General features: G+C 46.0%; 21 non-coding genes across 21 annotated transcripts in view; 6 read left to right on the top strand and 15 right to left on the bottom strand.

The window, feature by feature from the left end:
• trnaq-uug (transfer RNA glutamine (anticodon UUG)) overlaps positions 1-30 on the bottom strand; it is a 72-nt gene extending 42 nt beyond the window's left edge. Inside the window, exon 1 of the tRNA in view lies at positions 1-30. This exon is cut by the window's left edge and continues 42 nt beyond it. This is a non-coding gene — a tRNA (tRNA-Gln).
• Positions 31-312: 282 nt separating this feature from the next.
• On the top strand, positions 313-384 carry trnap-agg (transfer RNA proline (anticodon AGG)). The gene has a single exon. It is a non-coding gene; the product is annotated as a tRNA-Pro (tRNA).
• Positions 385-917: 533 nt separating this feature from the next.
• trnac-gca (transfer RNA cysteine (anticodon GCA)) lies at positions 918-989 on the bottom strand. The gene has a single exon. It is a non-coding gene; the product is annotated as a tRNA-Cys (tRNA).
• Positions 990-1,229: 240 nt separating this feature from the next.
• Positions 1,230-1,301, bottom strand: trnaq-uug (transfer RNA glutamine (anticodon UUG)). The gene has a single exon. It is a non-coding gene; the product is annotated as a tRNA-Gln (tRNA).
• A 282-nt stretch (positions 1,302-1,583) lies between these two features.
• trnap-agg (transfer RNA proline (anticodon AGG)) lies at positions 1,584-1,655 on the top strand. Its single transcript has one exon. It is a non-coding gene; the product is annotated as a tRNA-Pro (tRNA).
• Positions 1,656-1,879: 224 nt separating this feature from the next.
• On the bottom strand, positions 1,880-1,952 carry trnaa-agc (transfer RNA alanine (anticodon AGC)). Its single transcript has one exon. It is a non-coding gene; the product is annotated as a tRNA-Ala (tRNA).
• Positions 1,953-2,282: 330 nt separating this feature from the next.
• Positions 2,283-2,354, bottom strand: trnac-gca (transfer RNA cysteine (anticodon GCA)). Its single transcript has one exon. It is a non-coding gene; the product is annotated as a tRNA-Cys (tRNA).
• Positions 2,355-2,582: 228 nt separating this feature from the next.
• On the bottom strand, positions 2,583-2,654 carry trnaq-uug (transfer RNA glutamine (anticodon UUG)). Its single transcript has one exon. It is a non-coding gene; the product is annotated as a tRNA-Gln (tRNA).
• Positions 2,655-2,936: 282 nt separating this feature from the next.
• On the top strand, positions 2,937-3,008 carry trnap-agg (transfer RNA proline (anticodon AGG)). Its single transcript has one exon. It is a non-coding gene; the product is annotated as a tRNA-Pro (tRNA).
• Positions 3,009-3,232: 224 nt separating this feature from the next.
• On the bottom strand, positions 3,233-3,305 carry trnaa-agc (transfer RNA alanine (anticodon AGC)). The gene has a single exon. It is a non-coding gene; the product is annotated as a tRNA-Ala (tRNA).
• Positions 3,306-3,635: 330 nt separating this feature from the next.
• Positions 3,636-3,707, bottom strand: trnac-gca (transfer RNA cysteine (anticodon GCA)). The gene has a single exon. It is a non-coding gene; the product is annotated as a tRNA-Cys (tRNA).
• A 229-nt stretch (positions 3,708-3,936) lies between these two features.
• Positions 3,937-4,008, bottom strand: trnaq-uug (transfer RNA glutamine (anticodon UUG)). The gene has a single exon. It is a non-coding gene; the product is annotated as a tRNA-Gln (tRNA).
• Positions 4,009-4,290: 282 nt separating this feature from the next.
• Positions 4,291-4,362, top strand: trnap-agg (transfer RNA proline (anticodon AGG)). The gene has a single exon. It is a non-coding gene; the product is annotated as a tRNA-Pro (tRNA).
• A 224-nt stretch (positions 4,363-4,586) lies between these two features.
• trnaa-agc (transfer RNA alanine (anticodon AGC)) lies at positions 4,587-4,659 on the bottom strand. Its single transcript has one exon. It is a non-coding gene; the product is annotated as a tRNA-Ala (tRNA).
• A 330-nt stretch (positions 4,660-4,989) lies between these two features.
• trnac-gca (transfer RNA cysteine (anticodon GCA)) lies at positions 4,990-5,061 on the bottom strand. Its single transcript has one exon. It is a non-coding gene; the product is annotated as a tRNA-Cys (tRNA).
• A 229-nt stretch (positions 5,062-5,290) lies between these two features.
• trnaq-uug (transfer RNA glutamine (anticodon UUG)) lies at positions 5,291-5,362 on the bottom strand. Its single transcript has one exon. It is a non-coding gene; the product is annotated as a tRNA-Gln (tRNA).
• Positions 5,363-5,644: 282 nt separating this feature from the next.
• Positions 5,645-5,716, top strand: trnap-agg (transfer RNA proline (anticodon AGG)). The gene has a single exon. It is a non-coding gene; the product is annotated as a tRNA-Pro (tRNA).
• A 489-nt stretch (positions 5,717-6,205) lies between these two features.
• trnac-gca (transfer RNA cysteine (anticodon GCA)) lies at positions 6,206-6,277 on the bottom strand. Its single transcript has one exon. It is a non-coding gene; the product is annotated as a tRNA-Cys (tRNA).
• A 228-nt stretch (positions 6,278-6,505) lies between these two features.
• On the bottom strand, positions 6,506-6,577 carry trnaq-uug (transfer RNA glutamine (anticodon UUG)). Its single transcript has one exon. It is a non-coding gene; the product is annotated as a tRNA-Gln (tRNA).
• Positions 6,578-6,859: 282 nt separating this feature from the next.
• trnap-agg (transfer RNA proline (anticodon AGG)) lies at positions 6,860-6,931 on the top strand. Its single transcript has one exon. It is a non-coding gene; the product is annotated as a tRNA-Pro (tRNA).
• Positions 6,932-7,155: 224 nt separating this feature from the next.
• trnaa-agc (transfer RNA alanine (anticodon AGC)) lies at positions 7,156-7,228 on the bottom strand. Its single transcript has one exon. It is a non-coding gene; the product is annotated as a tRNA-Ala (tRNA).
• Between the last annotated feature and the right edge of the window lie 272 nt (positions 7,229-7,500).

Below are 7,500 nucleotides of genomic sequence, written 5' to 3'. Positions count from 1 at the left end.
CCAGAGTGCTAACCATTACACCATGGAACCCAAAAATGCAGAAAAAAGCTCGATTCAAATGACACATGTCGGTAAACAAACTTGTGCAGTGAGTGAGCGGTTTGTGGTTACATCATGGAACCCATGACAGACGAACGTTTCTTGATTCAATAGCAAACGTCTGCATACCAACTTGCAAAGGGGCTGACCAGTTTTTGGTTTGGCAACCGTGTTGATGAACTTGACCGAAACAAGAATTATTGACTCTTCAGTAGACTGACTTCCTTGTCTTTGCCCCGGCTTGGCGAAGCTGCAGATTTGGTTGAAGTCCGAGGCTCGTTGGTCTAGGGGCTTGATTCTCGCTTAGGGTGCGAGAGGTCCCGGGTTCAAATCCCGGACGAGCCCTGCTCACTGATAATGTAGTTCCAGGTCACTTCGGGTGCTGTCTGTTTGCGTTTATTGTGGCTTCAAAACAATGCACCTTGTTTTGAGAAAGGGAGTCACGTTCACGTTTTTTGCTCTTTGCAAATCACGTGAAAGACTTTTTTTCCAGTTCCAAAACGTAGACCTAAGTCAGATGTTGAAGCTACCTGTCGGCCTCATACGGTGGCTACTAACAAAACACGTCACTGGAGAATGCGGGCATCGATCCCGCTACCTCTCGCAGTAGAAGTTTGCTGTTGAACACTGCTGAACGTTTTAAAAGGAGGCCACAGTGACATCTCAAGTTACCCGGATTTGTGTCGGTGACCTCTTGATCTGAATTCAAATACTCTACCACTGAGCTATACCTCCTCTTCAAGACTCCTTTAAAGAACCATGGTAAACAACTGTTTATTCTACCAAAACGCAGATACAAGGCTCGGGCTACAAGTTTCCTACTGGTGCTAGCTAAAACAGGCAACAGCAGTAACATCTGATTCACAGGGGCACCTGAAAGGGGGCACCCGGATTTGAACCGGGGGCCTCTTGATCTGCAGTCAAATGCTCTACCACTGAGCTATACCCCCATGTCGATACGTTTTCTAACAACAATGGAATACAAATGTTTAATTTTCCAGCACTTAGAAATATGCCTTTAAAAAACAAGCGCAGGTTCATTCATTTCGTAGTTTTTTCTGTGGACTGGTTATATAGTTCACTGGATTCAAAGGTACTGACCAATAACCATTGGACTCCACAAGTCACGTCGTATTGTGGACTCCTACAGTCTGCAATCTACTATTTGACAAGCATCTGGACACACAACGAGGTTCCACCGAGATTTGAACTCGGATCGCTGGATTCAAAGCCCAGAGTGCTAACCATTACACCATGGAACCCAAAAATGCAGAAAAAAGCTCGATTCAAATGACACATGTCGGTAAACAAACTTGTGCAGTGAGTGAGCGGTTTGTGGTTACATCATGGAACCCATGACAGACGAACGTTTCTTGATTCAATAGCAAACGTCTGCATACCAACTTGCAAAGGGGCTGACCAGTTTTTGGTTTGGCAACCGTGTTGATGAACTTGACCGAAACAAGAATTATTGACTCTTCAGTAGACTGACTTCCTTGTCTTTGCCGCGGCTTGGCGAAGCTGCAGATTTGGTTGAAGTCCGAGGCTCGTTGGTCTAGGGGCATGATTCTCGCTTAGGGTGCGAGAGGTCCCGGGTTCAAATCCCGGACGAGCCCTGCTCACTGATAATGTAGTTCCAGGTCACTTCGGGTGCTGTCTGTTTGTGTTTATTGTGTCTTCAAAACAATGCACCTTGTTTTGAGAAAGGGAGTCACGTTCACGTTTTTTGCTCTTTGCAAATCACGTGAAAGACTTTTTTCCAGTTCCAAAACGTAGACCTTAGTCAGATGTTGAAGCTACCTGTCGGCCTCGTACGGTGGCTACTAACAAAACACGTCACTGGAGAATGCGGGGATCGATCCCGCTACCTCTCGCATGCTAAGCGAGCGCTCTACCATCTGAGCTAATTCCCCTACGAGGGGCACTGGCTGAGCTATCACCGGTCCGGTCCCGTTTGAAGATCCATCCAAAGTAGAAGTTTGCTGTTGAACACTGCTGAACGTTTCAAAAGGAGGCCACAGTGACATCTCAAGTTACCCGGATTTGTATCGGTGACCTCTTGATCTGAATTCAAATACTCTACCACTGAGCTATACCTCCTCTTCAAGACTCCTTTAAACAACCATGGTAAACAACTGTTTATTCTACCAAAACGCAGAAACAAGGCTCGGGCTACAAGTTTCCTACTGGTGCTAGCTAAAACAGGCAACAGCAGTAACATCTGATTCACAGGGGCACCTGAAAGGGGGCACCCGGATTTGAACCGGGGGCCTCTTGATCTGCAGTCAAATGCTCTACCACTGAGCTATACCCCCATGTCGATACGTTTTCTAACCACAATGGAATACAAATGTTTAATTTTCCAGCACTTAGAAAAAACAAGCGCAGGTTCATTCATTTCGTAGTGTTTTCTGTGGACTGGTTATATAGTTCACTGGATTCAAAGGTACTGACCAATACACATTGGACTCCACAAGTCACGTCGTATTGTGGACTCCTACAGTCTGCAATCTACTAATTGACAAGCATCTGGACACACAACGAGGTTCCACCGAGATTTGAACTCGGATCGCTGGATTCAAAGCCCAGAGTGCTAACCATTACACCATGGAACCCAAAAATGCAGAAAAAAGCTCGATTCAAATGACACATGTCGGTAAACAAACTTGTGCAGTGAGTGAGCGGTTTGTGGTTACATCATGGAACCCATGACAGACGAACGTTTCTTGATTCAATAGCAAACGTCTGCATACCAACTTGCAAAGGGGCTGACCAGTTTTTGGTTTGGCAACCGTGTTGATGAACTTGACCGAAACAAGAATTATTGACTCTTCAGTAGACTGACTTCCTTGTCTTTGCCCCGGCTTGGCGAAGCTGCAGATTTGGTTGAAGTCCGAGGCTCGTTGGTCTAGGGGCATGATTCTCGCTTAGGGTGCGAGAGGTCCCGGGTTCAAATCCCGGACGAGCCCTGCTCACTGATAATGTAGTTCCAGGTCTCTACGGGTGCTGCCTGTTTGTGTTTATTGTGTCTTCAAAACAATGCACCTTGTTTTGAGAAAGGGAGTCACGTTCATGTTTTTTGCTCTTTGCAAATCACGTGAAAGACTTTTTTCCAGTTCCAAAACGTAGACCTTTGTCAGATGGTTAAGCTACCTGTCGGCCTCGTACGGTGGCTACTAACAAAACACGTCACTGGAGAATGCGGGCATCGATCCCGCTACCTCTCGCATGCTAAGCGAGCGCTCTACCATCTGAGCTAATTCCCCTACGAGGGGCACTGGCTGAGCTATCACCGGTCCGGTCCCGTTTGAAGATCCATCCAAAGTAGAAGTTTGCGGTTGAACACTGCTGAACGTTTTAAAAGGAAGCCACAGTGACATCTCAAGTTACCCGGATTTGTGTCGGTGACCTCTTGATCTGAATTCAAATACTCTATCACTGAGCTATACCTCCTCTTCAAGACTCCTTTAAACAACCATGGTAAACAACTGTTTATTCTACCAAAACGCAGAAACAAGGCTCGGGCTACAAGTTTCCTACTGGTGCTAGCTAAAACAGGCAACAGCAGTAACATCTGATTCACAGGGGCACCTGAAAGGGGGCACCCGGATTTGAACCGGGGGCCTCTTGATCTGCAGTCAAATGCTCTACCACTGAGCTATACCCCCATGTCGATACGTTTTCTAACCACAATGGAATACAAATGTTTAATTTTCCAGCACTTAGAAAAAAACAAGCGCAGGTTCATTCATTTCGTAGTGTTTTCTGTGGACTGGTTATATAGTTCACTGGATTCAAAGGTACTGACCAATACACATTGGACTCCACAAGTCACGTCGTATTGTGGACTCCTACAGTCTGCAATCTACTATTTGACAAGCATCTGGACATACAACGAGGTTCCACCGAGATTTGAACTCGGATCGCTGGATTCAAAGCCCAGAGTGCTAACCATTACACCATGGAACCCAAAAATGCAGAAAAAAGCTCGATTCAAATGACACATGTCGGTAAACAAACTTGTGCAGTGTGTGAGCGGTTTGTGGTTACATCATGGAACCCATGACAGACGAACGTTTCTTGATTCAATAGCAAACGTCTGCATAACAACTTGCAAAGGGGCTGACCAGTTTTTGGTTTGGCAACCGTGTTGATGAACTTGACCGAAAAAAGAATTATTGACTCTTCAGTAGACTGACTTCCTTGTGTTTGCCCCGGATTGGCGAAGCTGCAGATTTGGTTGAAGTCCGAGGCTCGTTGGTCTAGGGGCATGATTCTCGCTTAGGGTGCGAGAGGTCCCGGGTTCAAATCCCGGACGAGCCCTGCTCACTGATAATGTAGTTCCAGGTCTCTACGGGTGCTGCCTGTTTGTGTTTATTGTGTCTTCAAAACAATGCACCTTGTTTTGAGAAAGGGAGTCACGTTCATGTTTTTTGCTCTTTGCAAATCACGTGAAAGACTTTTTTCCAGTTCCAAAACGTAGACCTTTGTCAGATGGTTAAGCTACCTGTCGGCCTCGTACGGTGGCTACTAACAAAACACGTCACTGGAGAATGCGGGCATCGATCCCGCTACCTCTCGCATGCTAAGCGAGCGCTCTACCATCTGAGCTAATTCCCCTACGAGGGGCACTGGCTGAGCTATCACCGGTCCGGTCCCGTTTGAAGATCCATCCAAAGTAGAAGTTTGCGGTTGAACACTGCTGAACGTTTTAAAAGGAAGCCACAGTGACATCTCAAGTTACCCGGATTTGTGTCGGTGACCTCTTGATCTGAATTCAAATACTCTATCACTGAGCTATACCTCCTCTTCAAGACTCCTTTAAACAACCATGGTAAACAACTGTTTATTCTACCAAAACGCAGAAACAAGGCTCGGGCTACAAGTTTCCTACTGGTGCTAGCTAAAACAGGCAACAGCAGTAACATCTGATTCACAGGGGCACCTGAAAGGGGGCACCCGGATTTGAACCGGGGGCCTCTTGATCTGCAGTCAAATGCTCTACCACTGAGCTATACCCCCATGTCGATACGTTTTCTAACCACAATGGAATACAAATGTTTAATTTTCCAGCACTTAGAAAAAAACAAGCGCAGGTTCATTCATTTCGTAGTGTTTTCTGTGGACTGGTTATATAGTTCACTGGATTCAAAGGTACTGACCAATACACATTGGACTCCACAAGTCACGTCGTATTGTGGACTCCTACAGTCTGCAATCTACTATTTGACAAGCATCTGGACATACAACGAGGTTCCACCGAGATTTGAACTCGGATCGCTGGATTCAAAGCCCAGAGTGCTAACCATTACACCATGGAACCCAAAAATGCAGAAAAAAGCTCGATTCAAATGACACATGTCGGTAAACAAACTTGTGCAGTGAGTGAGCGGTTTGTGGTTACATCATGGAACCCATGACAGACGAACGTTTCTTGATTCAATAGCAAACGTCTGCATACCAACTTGCAAAGGGGCTGACCAGTTTTTGGTTTGGCAACCGTGTTGATGAACTTGACCGAAACAAGAATTATTGACTCTTCAGTAGACTGACTTCCTTGTCTTTGCCCCGGATTGGCGAAGCTGCAGATTTGGTTGAAGTCCGAGGCTCGTTGGTCTAGGGGCATGATTCTCGCTTAGGGTGCGAGAGGTCCCGGGTTCAAATCCCGGACGAGCCCTGCTCACTGATAATGTAGTTCCAGGTCTCTACGGGTGCTGCCTGTTTGTGTTTATTGTGTCTTCAAAACAATGCACCTTGTTTTGAGAAAGGGAGTCACGTTCATGTTTTTTGCTCTTTGCAAATCACGTGAAAGACTTTTTTCCAGTTCCAAAACGTAGACCTTTGTCAGATGGTTAAGCTACCTGTCGGCCTCGTACGGTGGCTACTAACAAAACACGTCACTGGAGAATGCAGTATTAAAAGGAGTATTAAAAGGAGGCCACAGTGACATCTCAAGTTACCCGGATTTGTGTCGGTGACCTCTTGATCTGAATTCAAATACTCTACCACTGAGCTATACCTCCTCTTCAAGACTCCTTTAAACAACCATGGTAAACAACTGTTTATTCTACCAAAACGCAGAAACAAGGCTCGGGCTACAAGTTTCCTACTGGTGCTAGCTAAAACAGGCAACAGCAGTAACATCTGATTCACAGGGGCACCTGAAAGGGGGCACCCGGATTTGAACCGGGGGCCTCTTGATCTGCAGTCAAATGCTCTACCACTGAGCTATACCCCCATGTCGATACGTTTTCTAACCACAATGGAATACAAATGTTTAATTTTCCAGCACTTAGAAAAAACAAGCGCAGGTTCATTCATTTCGTAGTGTTTTCTGTGGACTGGTTATATAGTTCACTGGATTCAAAGGTACTGACCAATACACATTGGACTCCACAAGTCACGTCGTATTGTGGACTCCTACAGTCTGCAATCTACTATTTGACAAGCATCTGGACATACAACGAGGTTCCACCGAGATTTGAACTCGGATCGCTGGATTCAAAGCCCAGAGTGCTAACCATTACACCATGGAACCCAAAAATGCAGAAAAAAGCTCGATTCAAATGACACATGTCGGTAAACAAACTTGTGCAGTGAGTGAGCGGTTTGTGGTTACATCATGGAACCCATGACAGACGAACGTTTCTTGATTCAATAGCAAACGTCTGCATACCAACTTGCAAAGGGGCTGACCAGTTTTTGGTTTGGCAACCGTGTTGATGAACTTGACCGAAACAAGAATTATTGACTCTTCAGTAGACTGACTTCCTTGTGTTTGCCCCGGCTTGGCGAAGCTGCAGATTTGGTTGAAGTCCGAGGCTCGTTGGTCTAGGGGCATGATTCTCGCTTAGGGTGCGAGAGGTCCCGGGTTCAAATCCCGGACGAGCCCTGCTCACTGATAATGTAGTTCCAGGTCACTACGGGTGCTGTCTGTTTGTGTTTATTGTGTCTTCAAAACAATGCACCTTGTTTTGAGAAAGGGAGTCACGTTCACGTTTTTTGCTCTTTGCAAATCACGTGAAAGACTTTTTTCCAGTTCCAAAACGTAGACCTTAGTCAGATGTTGAAGCTACCTGTCGGCCTCGTACGGTGGCTACTAACAAAACACGTCACTGGAGAATGCGGGCATCGATCCCGCTACCTCTCGCATGCTAAGCGAGCGCTCTACCATCTGAGCTAATTCCCCTACGAGGGGCACTGGCTGAGCTATCACCGGTCCGGTCCCGTTTGAAGATCCATCCAAAGTAGAAGTTTGCGGTTGAACACTGCTGAACGTTTTAAAAGGAAGCCACAGTGACATCTCAAGTTACCCGGATTTGTGTCGGTGACCTCTTGATCTGAATTCAAATACTCTATCACTGAGCTATACCTCCTCTTCAAGACTCCTTTAAACAACCATGGTAAACAACTGTTTATTCTACCAAAACGCAGAAACAAGGCTCGGGCTACAAGTTTCCT

The sequence above is a fragment of the Triplophysa dalaica genome, chromosome 21 (assembly GCF_015846415.1).
Source record: "Triplophysa dalaica isolate WHDGS20190420 chromosome 21, ASM1584641v1, whole genome shotgun sequence".
Classification (NCBI taxonomy): domain Eukaryota; kingdom Metazoa; phylum Chordata; class Actinopteri; order Cypriniformes; family Nemacheilidae; genus Triplophysa; species Triplophysa dalaica.
Note: the sequence above shows the minus strand (reverse complement) of the source record. Positions and strands in the feature narration are given on the sequence as shown.